This window comes from Bos grunniens, chromosome X (assembly GCF_055505025.1).
Source record: "Bos grunniens cultivar Pamir isolate PY7600 chromosome X, Bosgru_T2T1.0, whole genome shotgun sequence".
NCBI lineage: Eukaryota > Metazoa > Chordata > Mammalia > Artiodactyla > Bovidae > Bos > Bos grunniens.
The window spans coordinates 66073870-66095136 of NC_141194.1; the positions used below are offsets into that span (position 1 = coordinate 66073870).

General features: G+C 43.1%; 1 long non-coding RNA gene across 4 annotated transcripts in view; it reads right to left on the reverse strand.

Annotated features, from left to right (window-relative positions):
- The window catches only part of LOC147340634 (uncharacterized), a 32106-nt gene extending 17040 nt beyond the window's left edge, over window positions 1-15066 (reverse strand). For 2 of the 4 annotated variants that reach the window (XR_015159515.1, XR_015159512.1), the window contains exon 1: window positions 12917-15055. This is a non-coding gene — a long non-coding RNA (uncharacterized LOC147340634). Of the gene's footprint in view, window positions 1-12916 lie in introns of all 4 variants that reach the window. The other 2 variants (XR_015159514.1, XR_015159517.1) reach the window with 2 other exon arrangements.
- Window positions 15067-21267: the final 6201 nt, after the last annotated feature.

Sequence of the window (21267 nt, forward strand, 5' to 3'; positions counted from 1 at the left end):
TGTGAGAGGGCATAAGAATGTACAGTAACAGAAGGGAATGCAGCTGCAATATACCTCATTAACAGTCCCAAATACCCTCTGTAGGCAGGAAAGGGAGTTAGGTAGAAATGAGATCTTAGGTTACGTGAGGGACAGTAGGTCCTTTTAAGCATATTAACAGTCCATTGTACTCACTGTGGTAAGGCAAATCAAGTATGAGGGCATGGGAATCGGGACTAACAGAAGGGACTATAGCTCTAATGGAGCCCATGAACTATCCCAAGTACCCTCTACAATCATATCAGGGGGTGAGGTGGGAACAGGATTTTAGATAAATGTAAGATTCTGTAGCTCCATTTAAGCACATTAACAGTTTCTTGTAGCATCTTCAGTAATGCAAATTAAGTAAAAGTAACAAATTTCAAAATAACAGAGGGGACTGTGGCCCATTAACAGTTTCTTGTACAGTCAGTAGTAATACAAATCATGTAGGAGTGGATGGGAATCTAGACTAACAGAAGGAACTGTAACTGTAATAAAGCCCATTAACAGTCCCAAGAACTTTCTGCAGTCATTAAAAGGGAGTTGGGTGGGAATAGGGTCCGAGGTAAACATAAGGGACTATAGTTGCTTTTAAGCACAGTACCAGTCCCTTCTACTTTCTGTGGTAGTGCAAGGGAGTCACTTACTGTTGGGGAATGGGGTCATAGGTAAACATAACAGACTGGATGGATTTAAGCACAGTAACAGTCTCTTGTGCACTCTGGGGTAATGCAAATTGAGTAGGAGAGATGGGATTCTAGACTTAACAAAAAGGACAGCAGTGCATTTAAGCCCATTAACAAGTCCCTGTAGGCTCTGCAATAATGAAAATGGAGTTAGGTGGGAATGGGATCCTAGATTAATATAGAGGACTGTAGCTGGATTTAAGCACATTAACAGTCCCAGTTACTTTATGTGGTAATACAAATCCAGTAAGAACGAAAACGATTCTAGATTAACAAAAGGGACTGTGGCTGCAGTAAAGCTCATTAACAGTTCCAAGTACCCTCTGCAGTCATTAAAAGGGAGTTAGGTGGGCATAGGGTCCTAGGTAACATAAGGGACTGTGGCTGCAGTAAAGCACATTAACAGTCCCTTATACCTTCTTTTATAATGCAAATTAGTCAGAGAGCATGGGAAAGTAGACCAATAGATGAGACTGTATAGACAGGTAAGTGCATTACCAGTCCCAAATATCCTCTGCACAGTCATGAAAAGGTAGTTAGCTGGGGACAGAATCCTAGATTAACATAAGACTGTGGCTGCTTTTAAGCACATTAACAGTCTATGAACACTCTGTGTTAATGCAAATCATGTAGGAGTGGATGGAAATCTAGACTAACAGAAGGAACTGTTAGGGACTTTTAAGCACAGTATCAGTCCCAAGTAATCTACGGTCATGAAAAGGGAGTTAGGTGGGGGATGGGATCCTAGGTCATTGCTTTTAGGCACTTTAACAGTCCCCTTATATCTCCCTTGGTAGTGCAAATTGAGTAGGAGGGCATGGGAATCTCAACTAACAGAAGGGACAGTAGCTCTAATTGAGACCATTAACTATTCCAAGCAACCTCCGAAGTCATGCAACAAGATTTAAATGGGAATGGGATCATAGGTAAACCTAAGAGACTGTAGATACATTTAAGCATGTTAACAGTCTTTACACTCCAGGATAATACAAATCAAGTAGGAGGGATAGGCTTCTAGACTAAGAAGCGACAGCAGTGCAATTAAGCATTTTGACAAGTCCAATATAGGCTCTGGAGAAGGCAATGGCACCCCACTCCAGTACTCTTGCCTGGAAAATCCCATGGGCGGAGGAGCCTTGTAGGCTGCAGTCCATGGGGTCGAGAAGAGTCAGACACGACTGAGCGACTTCATTTCACTTTTCACTTTCATGCATTGGAGAAGGAAATGGCAACCCACTCCAGTGTTCTTGCCTGGAAAATCCCAGGGACGGGGGAGCCTGGTGGGCTGCCGTCTATGGGGTTGCACAGAGTCAGACACAACTGAAGTGACAGCAGCAGCAGCAGCATATAGGCTCTGCATTAATGAAAAAGAAGTCAGGTGGGAATGGAATCCTAGGTTAACATAAGGGACTGTAGCTGCATTTAAGCACCATATCAGTCCCTTGTATCCTCTTTCACAATGCAAATTGAGTAGCAGGGCATGGGAATCTAGATCAACAGATGAGACTATATAGGCAGGTAAATGCATTAACAGCCCCAAGTAACCTCTGCAGTCATGAAAAGGGAGTTAGATAGGAATGGGATCCTAGATTAATAGAAAAGACTACAGCTGGATTTAAGCACATTAACAGTTGTAGTTACTTAATGTGGTAAAACAAATCCAGTAAGAATGAAAATGATTCTAGATTAACAAAAGGGACTGTGGCTGCAATAAAGCACATTAACAGTTCCAAGTACCCTCTGCAGTAAAAAAGGGAGTTAGGTGGGAATAGGGTCCTGGGTAAACAAAAAATTGTAGCTGCTTTTAAACCCAGTACCAGTCCTTTTACCTTCTGTGGTAGTGCAAGGGAGTCAGGTGGGAATGGGGGTATAGGTAAACATAGACTGTGGATGCATTTAAGCACAGTAACAACCTCTTCAAACACTCTGTGATAATGTCAATCCACTAGGAGGGATGGGCTCCTAGAATAATAGAAGGAATGGCAGTGCAATTAAGTACACTGACAAGTCCCGTATAGGCTCTGCAGTAATGAAAAGAGAGTCAGGTGGGAATGAGATCTAGGTTAACTTAAGGGACTATAGCTACATTTAAGCACATAAACAGTCCCTTGTATGCTTTTAAAATGCAGATTTACTAGGAGGGCATGGAAATCTAAACTAACAGGAGACTGTATAGGCAAGAAGTGCATTAACAGTCCCAAACACCTTCTGCAGTGGTAAAAAGGGAATTAAGTAGGAATGGGATCCAAGGTTAATATAAGGGACTGGATCTGCACTTAAGTACACTGAAAGTCCCTGGGAGCCTCTGGGATACTGCAAAGGGAATTAGATGGGAATGGGATCCCACCTTACTAAAAGGGACTGTAGCTGCATTTAAGCACTATAACAGTCCTTTATACCCTCTTTTATGATGTAAATTGAGTAGCACAGCATGGGAATCTAGACCAACAGATGAGACTGTATAAGCAGATAAGTGCAATAACAGTCCCAAGTACCCTCTGAAGTCATGAAAACTAGTTAGATGGAGACAGAATCTTAGGTTAACATAAAGGACTGTAGCTCCATTTAAGCCATTAGCAATCCCAGTTCCTCTATGTAGTAATACAAATCCAGCAAGAAGGAAACTGTTTCTAGATTAACAGAAGGAACTGTGCTGCCATTAAGCCCATTACTAGTCTCAAGTAACTTCTGCAGCCATTAAAAGGGAGTTGTGTGGGATAGGGTCCTAGGTAAACATAAGGGACTGTAGTTGCTTTTAAGCACAGTACCAGTACCTTTTACTTTCTGTGGTAGTGCAAGGGAGTCACTGACTGTTGGGAATGGGGTCATAGGCAAATAACAGACTGTGGATGCATTTATGCACAGTAACAGGCTCTTGTACAGTCTGGGGTAATGCAAACTGAGTAGGAGAGATGGGATTCTAGACTAACAGAATGGACAGCAGTGTAAGTAAACCTATTAATAAGTCCCTGTAGGCTCTGCAGTAATAAAAAGGGAGTCAGGTGGGAATGGGATCCTAGGTTAACATAAGGGACTGTAGAGGCATTTAAGCACATTAGCAATCCCAGTTACTCTATGTGGCACTACAAATCCAGTAAGAAAGAAATTGACTCTAGGTTAATAGAAGGGACAGTAGCTCCAGTTAAGCCCATCAATAGTCCCAAGTACATTCTGCACTCATTAAAAGGGAGCTGGGTGGGATAGGCTCCTAGGCAAACATAAGGGACTGCAGTTGTTTTTAAGCACAGTACCAGTCTCTTCCACTTTCTGTGGTAGTGCAAAGGAGTCACTATTGGGAATGGGGTCATAGGTAAACATAACGGACAGGATGGATTTAAGCACAGTAACAATCTCTTGTACACTCTGGGGAAATTGAGTAGGAGAGATGGGATTCTAGACTTAACAAAAGGACAAGAGTGCATTTAAGCCCATTAACAAGTCCTTGTAGGCTCTTCAGTAATACAAAGGGAGTTAGGTGGGGATGGGATCCTAGATTAATAGAAAGGACTGTAGCTGGATTTAAGCACATTAACAGTCCCAGTTACCTTATGTGGTAATACAAATCCAGTAAGAACGAAAATGATTCTAGATTAACAAAAGGGACTGTGGCTGCAGTAAAGCACATTAACAGTCCCTTATACCCTCTTTCATAATGCAAATTAGTAGAAGATCATGGGAAAGTAGGCCAACAGATGAGACTGTATAGGCAGGTAAGTGCATTACCAGTCCCAAATACCCTCTGCAGTCGTGAAACAGTTAGCTGGGGATAGAATCCTGTGTTAATATAAGAGATTGTAGCTGCTTTTAAGCACATTAACAGTCTATGTATCCAGTGTTAAAGCAAACCATTTAGGAGTGGATGGAAACCTAGACTAACAGAAGGAACTAGCTACTTTTACGGAGAAGGCAATGGCACCCCCACTCCAGTACTCTTCTGGAAAATCCCATGGATGGAGGAGCCTGGTAGGCTGCAGTCCATGGGGTCGCTAAGAGTCAGACATGACTGAGCAACTTTACTTTCACTTTTCACTTTCATGCATTGGAGAAGGAAATGGCAACCCACTCCAGTGTCCTTGCCTGGAGAATCCCAGGGATGGGGGAGCCTGGTGGGCTGCCATCTATAGGGTCGCACAGAGTTGGATACGACTGAAGTGACTTAGCAGCAGCAGCAGCTACTTTTAAGCACAGGAACAGTCCCAAGTAATCTGCAGTCATGAAAAGGGAGGTAGGTGGGGGATGGGATCCTAGGACACTGCATTTAGGCACATTAACAGTCCCTTGTATCCCCCTTAGTAATGCAAATGGAGTAGGAGGGCATGGAAATCTCAACAGAAGAGACTGTAGCTCTAATTGAGTCCATTAACTATTTCAAGTAACCTCTGCAGTCATGCAATGAACACAGGTAAATGTAAAAGACTGTAAATGCATTTAAGCACGTTAACAGTCTTGGTTACTCTATGTGGTACTACAAATCTAGTAAGAAAGAAACTGACGCTAGGTTAACAGGAGGGACTGAAGCTCCAGTTAAGCCCAAGTACCCTCTCATTAAAACAGAGTTAGGTGGGAATAGAGTCGGTCCCAGGTAAACATAACAGACTGTGGATGCATTTAAGCACAGCAAGTCTCTTGTACACTCTGGGGTAATGTAAATTGACTAAGAGAAATGGGGTTCTAGACTCAATAGAAAGGACAGCAGTGCATTTAAGCCCATTAACAAGTCCTTGTAGGCTCTTCAGTAATACAAAGGGAGTTAGGTGGGGATGGGATCCTAGATTAATAGAAAGGACTGTAGCTAGATTTAAACACATTAACAGTCCCAGTTACTTTATGTGGTAATACAAATCCAGTAAGAACGAAAATGATTCTAGATTAACAAAAGGGACTGTGGCTGCAGTAAAGCACATTAACAGTCCCTTATACCCTCTTTTATAATGCAAATTAGTAGGACATCATGGGAAAGTAGGCCAACAGATGGGACTGTATAGGCAGGTAAGTGCATTACCAGTCCCAAATACCCTCTGCAGTCGTGAAACAGTTAGCTGGGGATAGAATCCTGTATTAACATAAGAGATTGTAGCTGCTTTTAAGCACATTAACAGTCTATGTATCCAGTGTTAATGCAAACCATGTAGGAGTGGATGGAAACCTAGACTAATAGAAGGAACTAGCTACTTTTACGGAGAAGGCAATGGCACCCCCACTCCAGTACTCTTCTGGAAAATCCCATGGATGGAGGAGCCTGGTAGGCTGCAGTCCCTGGGGTCGCTAAGAGTCAGACATGACTGAGCGACTTTACTTTCACTTTTCACTTTCATGCATTGGAGAAGGAAATGGCAACCCACTCCAGTGTTCTTGCCTGGAGAATCCCAGGGATGGGGGAGCCTGGTGGGCTGCCATCTATAGGGTCGCACAGAGTTGGATACGACTGAAGTGACTTAGCAGCAGCAGCAGCTACTTTTAAGCACAGGAACAGTCCCAAGTAATCTGCAGTCATGAAAAGGGAGGTAGGTGGGGGATGGGATCCTAGGACACTGCATTTAGGCACATTAACAGTCCCTTGTATCCCCCTTAGTAATGCAAATGGAGTAGGAGGGCATGGGAATCTCAACAGAAGAGACTGTAGCTCTAATTGAGTCCATTAACTATTTCAAGTAACCTCTGCAGTCATGCAATGAACACAGGTAAATGTAAAAGACTGTAAATGCATTTAAGTACGTTAACAGTCTTGGTTACTCTATGTGGTACTACAAATCTAGTAAGAAAGAAACTGACGCTAGGTTAACAGGAGGGACTGAAGCTCCAGTTAAGCCCAAGTACCCTCTCATTAAAACAGAGTTAGGTGGGAATAGAGTCGGTCCCAGGTAAACATAACAGACTGTGGATGCATTTAAGCACAGCAAGTCTCTTGTACACTCTGGGGTAATGTAAATTGACTAGGAGAAATGGGGTTCTAGACTCAATAGAAAGGACAGCAGTGCATTTAAGCCCATTAACAAGTCCTTGTAGGCTCTTCAGTAATACAAAGGGAGTTAGGTGGGGATGGGATCCTAGATTAATAGAAAGGAGTGTAGCTAGATTTAAGCACATTAACAGTCCCAGTTACTTTATGTGGTAATACAAATCCAGTAAGAAAGAAAATGATTCTAAATTAACAAAAGGTACTGTGGCTGCAGTAAAGCACATTAACAGCCCATGGCACCCCAGTCCATTACTCTTGCCTGGAAGATACCATGGATGGCAGAGCCTGCTAGGCTGCAGTCCATGAGGTCGCTGAGGGTCGGACACAACTGAGTGACTTCACTTTCACTTTTCACTTTCATGCATTGGAGAAGGAAATGGCAACCCACTCCAGTGTTCTTGCTTGGAGAATCCCAGGGATGGGGGAGCCTGGTGGGCTGCCATCTATGGGGTCGCAGAGTCGGACAGGACTGAAGCGACTTAGCAGCAGCAGCATACCCTCTTTCATCATGCAAATCAGTAGGAGATCATGGGAAAGTAGGCCAACAGATGAGACTGTATAGGCAGGTAAGTGCATTACCAGTCCCAAATACCCTCTGCAGTCGTGAAACAGTTAGCTGGGGACAGAATCCTGTGTTAATATAAGAGATTGTAGCTGCTTTTAAGCACATTAACAGTCTATGTATCCAGTGTTAATGCAAACCATGTAGGAGTGGATGGAAATCTAGACTAATAGAAGGAATTAGCTACTTTTAAGCACAGGAGCAGTCCCAAGTAATCTGCAATCATGAAAAGGGAGGTAGGTGGGGGATGGGATCCTAGGACACTGCATTTAGGCACATTAACAGTCCCTTGCATCCCCCTTGGTAATGCAAATAGAGTAGGAGGGCATGGGAATCTCAACAGAAGAGACTGTAGCTCTAATTGAGTCCATTAACTATTTCAAGTAACCTCTGCAGTCATGCAATGAACACAGGTAAATGTAAAAGACTGTAAATGCATTTAAGCACGTTAACAGTCTTGGTTACTCTATGTGGTACTACAAATCCAGTAAGAAAGAAACTGACGCTAGGTTAACAGGAGGGACTGAAGCTCCAGTTAAGCCCAAGTACCCTCTCATTAAAACAGAGTTAGGTGGGAATAGAGTCGGTCCCAGGTAAACATAACAGACTGTGGATGCATTTAAGCACAGCAAGTCTCTTGTACACTCTGGGGTAATGCAAATTGACTAGGAGAAATGGGGTTCTAGACTCAATAGAAAGGACAGCAGTGCATTTAAGCCCATTAACAAGTCCTTGTAGGCTCTTCAGTAATACAAAGGGAGTTAGGTGGGGATGGGATCCTAGATTAATAGAAAGGACTGTAGCTAGATTTAAACACATTAACAGTCCCAGTTACTTTATGTGGTAATACAAATCCAGTAAGAACGAAAATGATTCTAGATTAACAAAAGGGACTGTGGCTGCAGTAAAGCACATTAACAGTCCCTTATACCCTCTTTTATAATGCAAATTAGTAGGACATCATGGGAAAGTAGGCCAACAGATGAGACTGTATAGGCAGGTAAGTGCATTACCAGTCCCAAATACCCTCTGCAGTCGTGAAACAGTTAGCTGGGGATAGAATCCTGTATTAACATAAGAGATTGTAGCTGCTTTTAAGCACATTAACAGTCTATGTATCCAGTGTTAATGCAAACCATGTAGGAGTGGATGGAAATCTAGACTAATAGAAGGAACTAGCTACTTTTAAGCACAGGAATAGTCCCAAGTAATCTGCAGTCATGAAAAGGGAGGTAGGTGGGGGATGGGATCCTAGGACATTGCATTTAGGCACATTAACAGTCCCTTGCATCCCCCTTGGTAATGCAAATAGAGTAGGAGGGCATGGGAATCTCAACAGAAGAGACTGTAGCTCTAATTGAGTCCATTAACTATTCCAAGTAACCTCTGCAGTCATGCAATGAACACAGGTAAATATAAAAGACTGTAAATGCATTTAAGCACGTTAACAGTCTTGGTTACTCTATGTGGTACTACAAATCCAGTAAGAAAGAAAATGATTCTAAATTAACAAAAGGTACTGTGGCTGCAGTAAAGCACATTAACAGTCCCTTATACCCTCTTTTGGAGAAGGCAATGGCAACCCACTCCAGTACTCTTGCCTGGAAAATCCCATGGACGGAGGAGCCTGGTAGGCTGCAGTCCATGGGGTCGCTACGAGTCGGACACGACTGAGCGACTTCGCTTTGACTTTCATGCATTGGAGAAGGAAATGGCAACCCACTCCAGTGTTTTTGCCTGGAGAATCCCAGGGATGGGGGAGCCTGGTGGGCTGCTGTCTCTGGGATTGCACAGAGTGGGACACGACTGAAGCGACTTAGCAGCATGCCCTGTTTTATAATGCAAATTAGATCATGGGGAAGTAGGCCAACAGATGAGACTGTATAGGCAGGTAAGTGCATTACCAGTCCCAAATACCCTCTGCAGTCGTGAAACAGTTAGCTGGGGACAGAATCCTGTGTTAATATAAGAGATTGTAGCTGCTTTTAAGCACATTAGCAGTCCACTGTGTTAATGCAATCATGTAGGAATGGATAGAAATCTAGACTAACAGAAGGAACTGTAGTTACTTTTAAGCACAGTAACAGTCCCAAGTAATCGGCAGTCAGGAAAAGGGAGTTGGGTGGGGGGTGGGATCCTAGGTTAAAAAAGGGGGGAGGAGGACTATACTGGCATCTAAGCACATTAACAGTCCTTTGTGTCCTCTTTGGTAATGTAAAGTGAATTAGGAGGGGATGGGGTCCAAGGCTAGTGGTAAAGAACCCACTTGGCAATGCAGATCTAAGAGACGCAGGTTTGATCCCTGGATGGGAAAGATCCCCTGGAGGAGAGCATGGCAACCCACTTCAGTATTCTTGCCTGGAGAATCCTATGGACAGAGGAGACTGGCAGGCTACAGTCCGTGGGGTCACCAGAGTTGGACACAACTGCATGCATGGACTACCCACCAAAGATAAGGGACAGTAGTACAGTTAAATCCATTAACAAGTCCTATGTAGGCTCTGCAGTAATGAAAGGGAGATAGTTGGTGATGGAATCCTAGGTTAACATAAAGGACTGCAGCAGCCTTTAAGCACATTAACAGTCCCTGAACCCTCTGTGGTAATGCAAATTCAGTAAGAAGGGAACTGATTCCGGTTTAACTGAAGTAATGGTAGCTGTAATAAAGCCCATTACAAGTCCATTGTCCCCCTTTTGGTAATGCAAATAAAGCAGGAGGACATGGAAGTCTTTACTGAGGGGACTGTAACTCTAACAGAGCCTTTTGACAGTCCCAAGTATCCACTGCAGTCTTACAAAGAGATTTAGTTGGGAATGGGATCATAGGTAAACATAGAGACTGCAGATGCATTTAAAAGCGTGTCAACAGTCTCTGGTACACTCTAGAGTAATGCAAACTGAGTAGAGTGATGGAATTCTAGACTAACAAAAGGGACAGTAGTGCAATTAAGCCCACGAATAAGTCTCACATATGCTGTGCATTAATAAAAAGGGAGTTAGGTACTAATGGGATCCTAGGTTAACTTAAAGGACTGTAACTCCACTTAAGCACATTAACAGTCCCTTGTACCCTTTGTGGTAATGCAAATCAAGCAGGAAGGGAACAGATTCTAGACTAACAAAAGGAATTGTAGCTGCAATACAGTTCATTAACAGTCCCAAGTACCCTATGCGGTCATACAGAGTTAGGTGGGGATGGGTTTCTAGGTTAACATTAGGGACTGTAGCTGTATAAGCCCATTATCATTCCTTCGTACTGCCTGTGGTAATGCAAATCATTCAGTAGGGGAATGGATATTAAACCAGCCATAGGGTCTCTACGTACAATCAAGCCCATTAACTGCCCCAAGTATCCTCTGCTGTAATGCAAAGGCAGTTAGTTGGGGATGGGCTTCTAGTTAAAATGAAAGAGTCCCTAGGGATTCCAGTTTTGCAAGTGAACAATTTTAGGAAATGGCCTTAGGTAATTAGCACCCTTTCAGAAGTAAAGATGATGCAGAGTTCCTGATACAAAAGGCTGAGGTGTAATCAATTAGGTTTGTGCACATAAACTGTTCTAGTTCAGACTTCTTAAGTAGTAAGGGTGCCCTGATGGAAGACAAAGTGAGCCAGTGTGACTAGTTTACAGGACATGGACAAAAGCAATTATGGACGTTATAAATTCAAGAGGAGGGCCCTTGAGAGTTCAACCCACGTAGCCTGCAAATAGGATACCAATGGCCCATTAAAACGGACAGGACTCTGGACAACTGCAACTATGCAAACTAACTGTCCAAGAGCTGAGTTCTTGAATAATCTGCACGACCCAGCAATATTCCACCAAGTGTGGGGTTTCATTTTTTATTGCATGGGACCATGGATATATGCAATTATGCACATCAATTTTTTAATAAGAGAAGGGACTTTGGGTAATCAGAACTCCTCAGAAGAAATGGGATTGAGATAAGAGATATCCTAGACTAATCGGTAGGATCATGGGAAATGAGAATTTTACATATTAATCCAAGGTGGCAGGTAGTCCGCACTACCTAGGGGCATTGAAAAGAGTATGGGCGGATCTTACCTGTTAAGCTGGACCGTGATCAACAACAACTGAATCTATTAATATTCCAGAGTAAGTGACTTTTAAGATGAGCACTTCTGCTACAGTGCAAAGAAAGGACTTGTGTAATAAACAATTGGGATTCTACACATTAATAATTCAAGGAACATGGTCTCAGGTAGTCAGCAATGCCTAAGAGCAATGTAAATAGGATGGAGGATCATTGGTTAATGGGGAAAACAAAAATTACAATTTGGTACTTTAATTGTCCAAGAACAGGACTCCCCAGAAGCAGGGCAAAATTTGTAGGATGCCTTTGTTTAATGGACAAAGCTATGACAACTGGGACTGAGCACATTAACCAAAAAAATTGGGTTTTCTGTGCCCTTTGCTGAATGCAAGAGGGTTTTGGACTGGAATCTAATCCAATAGGCAGGGTTATGGACAATTACAACTTCACTCAATACAAAGAGTTTAGGTGGTCAGCTCAGTAAATACGCACTGTCCAGAAAACTAGGATTGTGAGTACTGCAGCAATGAGAGAGGAATGGTTTCTCCCTTATTGACAGGGGATTGAGAAGATTATGAGTAACTAGACTTATGGGCAATAATTGTCTGATATGAAGCTCTCAGTTAATTAACGTTTCTTAACATTAATGCAAAGGGTGAATGGATTCTTTTTTCTAACATGGACCAAGGGACAAATGGGATTCTGTACATTAACTGAAAATGGTGACTTGGATAGCCAGCACTCAAGATCAGGAATGCTAGAGGTAGACAGCGTATCCCAGTCTAATGGATGAGCAATGGACAACTTATTTTTTTCACTGAATTAACAAAAATTGCACTGGCTTTAAGCAGAAACAGGACTGAGTCTGGGCTGGGGCTGGGCTGGGGCTGGGGCTGGGGCTGGGGCTGGGGCTGGGGCAGGGGCAGGGGCTGGGGCTGGGGCAGGGGCTGGGCTGGGGCTGGGGCTGGGCTGGGGCTGGGGCTGGGGCTGGGGCTGGGGCAGGGGCTGAGGCCAGAAAGGGGATTGCTGGGAACAGGGTTGCAGAGGAGCTAGGGGCTGTAGAGGCAGGGGACCACAGAAAATTGAAATTATGAACAATAATTCTCCAATATAATACATTCTAATAGAAGAAGCAAATTCACAGCAACTGGTTTCCTGCAGGTTGTTGGATCATTAGTCAATGAGTGCAGCATTAAGAGTAGGGACAAAGCAAGGCCTGAACCTGAGAGGACCTTCAAATATTCCTTTTCACATTCGGTCATAAAGTTAAATTTTTAATTAACTACTTCTATGCTACAAGACTCTTCAAATATCCAAAGGGAAGTAGTCTATGAAGTCAATTTCAAAGTAAAAAAAAAAAAAAATTCTTAGTGGTTTATTATTTGACTTTAATATCTAAATACAAAAAAAGCTTGAGGGGTTCATTAAAAAAAAAAAAAAAACTGAAAACTTTAAGGAATTTTAAAGGAACCCAAATATGAAAACTCATTAAATGTAATTAAAATGAATTCTACAAATAAGTCCCTAAACACATTTCCATACTAGTCACTTAAGGCTGAAATCGAACACTAGCAAACCACATAATCAAACTATGTATGACTGACATCCAATAAATAAATAGAAATCAAAATCCGACCCCAGTATTAGCCACGGGGTAGGTGTTCCTCTTGAGGAAGGCAGGGATTCCTCTTCTGCCAACAGTTGGCCAACGATCATCTGCGATCCATTCTGGTCCTTGCCACGACTCACCGCCAAGTTCACACTTAGCAGGCATGGCGCACTGCCCCTGGCCACAACGCAGAAGAGCAGGGGGCGGGGAAGGGGGAAGTGGGGGAAGGGCTTCGGCCACGGCACCAATGCAGAGGAATGGCGTGAGGTTCTGCCTGCACAACCTAATATCCAGCACTGCAAGTGGCAATGAGGGAGGGGAGGGAGCCAGTGAGAGGGGAGGGAGGAGGTGGAAAGGCCAAATGTCCTTGGAAAGACTTTGGTACCACCCACTGAGATTAGTACAAATGTGGCCAATCCTGACTGGCTGAATAGAGACGGTAGCGAGGTGCTATGCTAACTCATCTAATTCCATCCTCCACTAACTGGCTGTGACCGATTCTACCACCCTTTCTGATTGGGTGGGACACGCGGCAATCTAACACTGCCAATCCCTCCTTTCACTTTGTCCGCGGCAAAGCACGCCATCTTTAACAATGCGGCAGGCCCTCCTGATGCAAAGCCCGCCAAGAATGTAACGGTCAAACACCCCTGCCACGATATCCACGTGACAAACTGCCATGATATCCACATGACAAGGTCAGCCATATTGTCCCTGCAGCAAAACCTATCAGGAAATGCACACGGCAGAGACAAAAGCCCGCCATGTTTTAGACTGCGGCAAGTACTTAAGCGGCCATCTTTTACTATGTAACAGAATATTTCTACCGCCATGCTGCACACTAGAACAAAGACACCCATGATGTGGCTTCCCGCCATTGGAACACTGCGGCAAAATGGATCCGCCATTTTGAACACTCTAACAAAGCAGAGAGCCATGCTAAGCAATGCTGCAAGGTCAAAATCGCCATTTTGAACACTGCGCCTAATTCTTCTCCCGCTCATTTTCCATTAGACCCTTGTAATATGACATAGGATGATCCTATGTTTTCCCACCTCATGATACCACAATTCATGCCAAGCTCCTAACATGATCCAAGTCAGCTTATTCAAAACATTTAACTCATGCAATGCATACCATTTCCTTTGCCTGTCGCATTGTTCATCTTACCTTCCTAGTGATACTTAGCACAGTTACCCCTCAGCCAAGCTGGGCGGCAAATCTGAAGTGGCCGCCATCTTTCCTCCCCAGCCTAACCAACCCTCTAGCCTAACTGCAAAGTCATCTCCCAGCCAAAGCCGTAGGTCCACTCACACAACACAAACGATTAGCAGCAAAATTTTGTAGACATTCCAGATAGTACAACGAACCACAAAACCCAACACTTTTCCAACCATATAAAGCCCCGATGGGTGGTGTAAAACAAAAATCTAAGCAGGTATCCGTGGCCCCGATGGGCAAGGAAAAAAAATTAAAGCAGGTATCCGAGGCCCCGATGGGCAAGAAAAAAAAAATTAAAGCAGGTATCCGAGGCCCCGATGGGCAAGGAAAAAAAAAAAACCAACACATTTAAAAAAGAGGCAGGTATCCATTGCCCCGATGGGCCAGGTTAGGGAGAGAGGGGGTACACAGCAGGTATCCGAGGCCCCGATGGGCTAAGGGGGAAAAAAAAAATTAAAAGCAGGTATCCGTGGCCCCGATGGGCAAATTAAAAAAAAATAAAATGAAAGGCAGGTATCCATGACCCCGTTGGGTAAAAAAATAATAACAATAATAATATATCTATCTACCTATCTATATACACACTAAAACCAGGTATCCACAGCCGCGATGGGCAAATAATATAGAAAAGGAGGAGAAAAAGAAAAAGAAACCACAAAAAACCCAGAGGAGGCAACCAAAAATCATTCCAAAGAAAACGTCCTTTAAAATGGAAAATTGCCTAAAAATATCCCCAAGTATCTGTAAAATACTGAGAAGGTGTCAAGAAAATACTAGAAGAAAGTTCAGGTTTTTAAAAATATTTTATGAATTTTTGGTGTAATTTTTTCCAAGAAATATGCCATAAGGCATGGTTGGGGTCTGGAAAATGTTCCAGAAAGAACCACACAGGCAAAGAAATCCAGTATTAATAAGCTTCCATCTCGGGAAAAGAAGAAATATGGCGGTCGCAGCAAAGTGCAGCGCTTTAAGAAGTGAGAGGGAGGGGACTGAGGGCGGAGGGAATAGAAGAGGAGTGGCCTAGAAGATTGAAAGCCAGACATATTTGTAGTTTAGCCGGTTCAAAAATTTACCCAGTAACAAGAAAAAGAGAGTTCAAGAAAATAGCAACATACTAAAAAGAACATTATACTGGAAGTAGGCTTCATTTCTAGTCCAGGAGCCATGACTTCAAAGGGTTTTCAATGGGTTCGTGTCTGTAAAATAGGGACGTTAAGTAAATCAAATTAGATAACTGATGCTAAAATTCTCCCAAACAGTGTAACAAATGAAAAGGTTTTAGTTTAATTTGGTTTTGAAATAGGAGGAAGGAGGGGGGTAGAGCTTTGATATGTTAATAAACTATCCAAATACCTCATTTAGTCAGAATGAATAACTTGTCCACCAGACATAGGAACCAAAGAAGCTAGGAAGGGGCAATACATTAAGGTTAGAACCCTCTTCAGGGGACTTTCCCTTCCGTTATCTAATGTGATAGTGAAGGTTTAGTCGGAAAAGAGACCCATAAAGGTTACATGATGTGCTCAAAGTCACATACTGTAATTCTGAGTCAGTGTATTTTCTACTCCAGCACTGCATTTCTGTGGCCCCTGAAAATAGAAGAATGTAAGTGTTTCTAAGTGAGCAAGAGAGAGGAAAGAAAAATCATTTCACAGAATGCTGATTTAGCCCCTAACCAATCTATATTACTTGTAACTTTTAAACTGTGAACCCTTAATCTTCAGTATTTTTTCTACTTACTCCGTGAATCTGACGACCCCAACATTGAAGCAGTCATAGGAATACAGTAGTGAAGTTCACCCGCTGCCAGTAACTGGTAGGAAAATGTTCATATAAAAGCCAAAGCCGCCCCCAGAAACATAGCTATTTTGGTGAGAAGCAATTAATCTCACAAACTGTCCTATATAGTTTATCAGAGAAATAACAGAGAACCTGAGGGAAACAACTAACTATTCCACACAACTCCTAGAAAATCAAAGGATACATTGCCCTCGCAGTGGCTGAACTGGAAAGTGTAACTTAACCCAAATACTAACAGGTAACTATGCCCTCCCCAGTACTCTTGCCTGGAAAATCCCATGGGTGGAGGAGCCTGGTAGGCTGCAGTCCATGGGGTCGCTAAGAGTCGGACAGGACTGAGCGACTTCACTTTCACTTTTCACTTTCATGCATTGGAGAAGGAAATGGCAACCCACTCCAGTATTTTTTCCTGGAGAATCCCAGGGACGGGGGAGCCTGGTGGGCTGCCGTCTATGGGGTCGCAAAGAGTCGGACACGACTGAAGTGACTTAGCAGCAGCAGCAACTATGCCCTCCAGTCTCCAGGTAAGTTATAAAGTATGGAAAATTTTCTTCCTTAAAGGAAACACTCCATCTTCGAAGTGCTCTTGGTTCACACAAAATGGTACTCTGACTTGTCATTCCAAATAAGGAATATTACATTGTAAAAGTGGCATAATTTTCCACTGAACCCTTCCTGAACACTTAGAAGCAAATGCCTTCAAACAAATCTGCTATGCTTACCAGATTTGGGGGCAGGAAATGGGATTCATATATATGATATATGTACTTCTGTAAGTCTTTAAGATTTCACCTTAATTTAATCTTTCACAAGTTTCTAATGAGACAAATAGAGAAAAAGAGGCTTTCATTGCATAGAGTGGTAAATTGAGGTTGAAGAATGTTGTTTTCTTTGCTAGTGGCGGTTTAGTCGCTAAGTCGTGTCCAACTCTTTGAGACCCCATGGACTATAGCCTGCCATGCTTCTCTGTCCATGGGATTTTCCAGGCAAGAATACTGAAGTGGGTTGCCATTTCCTTCTCCAGGGGATTTTTCCCCACCCAGGGATTGAACCTGGGTCTCCTGCTTTGCAAGCGGATTCTTCACCAACTGAGCTACCAGGAAAACCATACCTGTAAAAGGCAATAAATAGCAACAACCACTTTGATAACGTTCAGTCAGCAGAAAGAAATGATTTGATTATATAAGTAGTTATTATATAACACCTGTGATTTCAATCTAGACTAATCAGCAGGAGGTAAATAGCAAGTCAACTGTAACCAGAAGCAACACTATGAAGAGCAGTCCTAAGCTCCTTCTGTATAGGACACTAACTAATAGTATCATCCTGAATCTGACCTCACTATAGAATTTAACCTGTTTCAACTTACTGTGTCTTTTACACAGGCTACCAATAATTAGGGTAACTAGGCCTGTCCAATTGCATTTTCTACAATTGTGGAAATGTTCTATACTTTTTAGACCTTGGATTAGGGAAAATTTTCTAAAACAAACCTCAAAAAGCATCAAATACAAAAAAATTGATAAATTTGAATTTTTGAAATCAAAACTTTTTGTTTCACCAAAACACCTTAAAAGGTGAAAAGACAAGTTATAAATTGGTTGTCCTGGAGTTCTGCAGCTAGGCCCTGGTTCCAAGAGGGTCTCCAGCTGCTGCAGCTGCTGCTAAGTCGCTTCAGTCATGTCCGACTCTGTGCGACCCCATAGACGGCAGCCCACCAGGCTCCCCATCCCTGGAATTCTCCAAGCAAGAACACTGGAGTGGGTTGCCATTTCCTTCTCCAATGTGTGAAAGTGAAAAGTGAAAGTGAAGTCGCTCAGTCGTGTCCGACCCTCAGCGACCCCATGGACTACAGCCTACCAGGCTCCTCCACCCATGGGATTTTCCAGGCAAGAGTACTGGGGTGGGGTGCCATTGCCTTCTCCGAGGGTCTCCAGACTGATAGATTATTCCCATTGGCTGTCACAGTAATCTTTCATGCGATCGGGTGAGATTAGGCCCCCAATTGGTGTTGACATGCTAATTTGGAGTATTCTCATTCACATCAGCGGAGAAGGCAATGGCAACCCACTCCAGTACTTTTGCCTGGACTATCCCATGGATGGAGGAGCCTAGTAGCCTGTAGTCCATGGGGTCGCTAAGAGTCGGACATGACTGAGCAACTTCACTTTCACTTTTCACTTTCACGCATTGGAGAAGGAAATGGCAACCCACTCCAGTGTTCTTGCCTGGAGAATCCCAGGGACGGGGAGCCTGGTGGGCTGCCGTCTATGGGGTTGCACAGAGTCGGACACGACTGAAGCGACTTAGCAGCAGCAGCAGCAGCATTCACATCAGACACAGGACATTTTACGGCTCTAGATTACCAAGGTCCGATGCCAAGACTTGGGCTAAAAGAAATGCAGAAGACACAAACAGTTTCTAAAGAGCCTTTGTTCTGGAAGTAGTAAGTGTTGCTACCTTTTTCTAATAAGGGAAGACGTGAAATTAGACAAGTATGGTTCATTTGACAATAAAAAACATGAAGAAATGGTTTGGAGACCTAAAAATGAAGAGATGGTACTCAGCCCTTATGGAGAATTTCCATATGAACTGTTGAATAAACAAGTATGTAAGTACCTCTTCTCTACCCATCATTCTAAAGCTTCATTGCTAAATCACTACATCTCTCTTGGGCCAATGAGTTTTATAGAAATAACTACTTATATAGAAAGGTAAGCCCCCGAAATGCTTAGGGCCCATCATACCCTGCAGCAACCCAGCACTCTCTTGCTGTTTATCAAGTTCAGGGTTTATTTATCCCTTCCTGTTGCCTCCCTCCCCCACTTTCAGCCCACTTCACTTTCTTCCTTTCACAGCCTGGCTTTGCCTTCAGTTCTGCTTGACTTCATTTGATAAAACTGTTGGGATCACAGGTGTGGAAACTGAGATACTAGAAGGAAAAGTGACTTGCTGAAAGTCAGAGTTAGACAGAAATGGGATATTCTCAGAATATTTTCTGGGGCTGTACCCTAGCTGTGCCCACTCCCTCTACTTTGGTTCTCCCAAATGTAGGACACACAGCAGGAATTAAATGGGGCAGGGGAGGATTCAAGTGCTCTTTTAAAAAGACTTCTATTATTTTACTTCTACTGCTGCTGCTGCTAAGTCGCTTCAGTCGTATCCGACTCTGTGCAACCCCATAGACAGCAGCCCACCAGGCTCCCCGTCCCTGGGATTCTCCAGGCAAGAACACTGGAGTGGGTTGCCATTTCCTTCTCCAATGCGTGAAAGTGAAAAGTGAAAGTGAAGCTGCTCAGTCGTGTCCGACTCTTAGCGACCCCATGGACTGCAGCCTACCAGGCCCCTCCGTCCATGGGATAGTCCAGGCAAAAGTACTGGAGTGGGTTGCCATTGCCTTCTCCCATTTTACTTCTAGGCTTTTTATTTTGTTAACCTATACCTCCTCTCCCCTGCTCTCATAGTTCGAAGGTGAGGGGGAGGGGCAGGCAGGAACTACCTGATTGAGCCACCAGATGGCAGCATGGAATAATCAAAGAAACACTGAGTCGCTTGGCGGAAAAGAGCCAACGTCTTACACCAAGCTCCGCTAAGGTCTGAGTCAAAAAGGAAAACCTCTTGTACAGGTTCAGTTAAGAGTGAAAGAAAAGTACTCAACTACCTCTAATCTGAACAGCCCACCTTAATGGGAGTTTGTCCATGGCTTCGACTCGTGCCATTTAAAAAGGACTTTGGTAAAGCATTCAGAGTCGAATTAGCAGGTAGATGGGGAAGTGAGTAGTTAAAGGAACCAGGACATATTATGGAAAAGGGAATACTTGAGGAAGAACTCTTTACAACTCAGAAGAACTGTCTGCAGTGGGAGAGAAATAATTAATCTTCTGTGCAGTTCCGTGCTGTGCTGTGCTTAGTCGCTCAGTCGTGTTCGACTCTTTGTGACCCCATGGACTGTGGCCTGCCAGGCTTCTCTGACCATGGGATTTTCCAGGCAAGAATACTGGAGTGGGTTGCCATACCCTCCTCCAGGGGATCTTCCCAACCCAGGGATGGAATCCAGGTCTCCCACATTGCAGGTGGAGTCTTTACCATCTGAGTCACCAGGGAGAGCCCCAAAATACTGGAGTGGGTAGCCTCTCCCTTCTCCAGGGGAACTTTCCGACCCAGGAGTCGAAACCGGGTCTCTTGCATTGCAGGAGGATTCTTTACCGGCTGAGCTACCAGGGAACCCCCATGTGTGTAGCTTTAGGATGTCTGAATATTTTGAGTTGTCCAAAAATGGAACAGTCTACTTCAAGAATTGGTGAGATGCCAATCCCTGAAGGTATATAAGCCAACGGTGGATTCTGTGGGAGTGCTATGGAGAGATTGATCAGATAAAAAGTTGGGCAACATGCCCTGAGGGTCTTTTAACTAGCTCAAGATTCTACTAACCTCATCAGAGTATGTGGGACATTCCTATAGTCCTGTCCCACCACACACACACACACACCACTTATGGTGTCCTTCAAGGGTAGATCAGGATGTTGGGAGAGGTTTTTATGTTTATCAAAAAAGAACAAGAGGGTTTACGGAAGTCTGCAATTTATGTTGAAATGCATCAAAGCATAAGAAAAGTTAATAGACTCATAGATTCATAGATAAATGGTTATGTGATTTAAAACAAGTATAGCAACATGTCTATGGTACAATTTTTGTGGTAGGTCTTCACTGTACTATTCTTTTATATTTTCTGTATGATTGAAAGTTTTCATAATCAAAATTAAATGTTGGGGGGAGGGATGACATCACTAAGAATGAAGGAGAGGAAACTCCAAGGATTTATCCATCCACTAAAGCAACCACCATTAGGTTGAGGAAAACTGTTAGAATCAACTTTTTCAGAACTCTGGAATCTAAGGGGGAAAAAAAGAAACAACTAAGAGCAACCAGAGGAGTGTTTAATGAAGAAAGATTGCTTTAAAAAAAAAAAAGATAAGAGAGTATTATGTCATATTTTTGTACCCACTTACCACTCCCCATTTCTCAGCTGGACATCTGCTGTGGGGGTGGCAGCATGCACAACTATTGTGGCCTACTTGTGTTGGGGGAAGAAAATGGACCTTGTTTTATAATTTAAAAAAAACCTTATAGACATTGCTACAGTCTAACAGAAAAAGACTTCACCTTCTTTATTTTTGTAAGGTTATAATAAGTGATTACTATTATAATAATGTGACTACTATAATTACATAGTAATAAGTGATTATTAGGATCAATTGAAGGCCAAAAATTTAGATAACCCAGATGAAATGGGAAAATTCCAAGAAACACACAAGCTACCAAATCTGGTTCAAGAGGAAATAGAAAACCTGAACAAA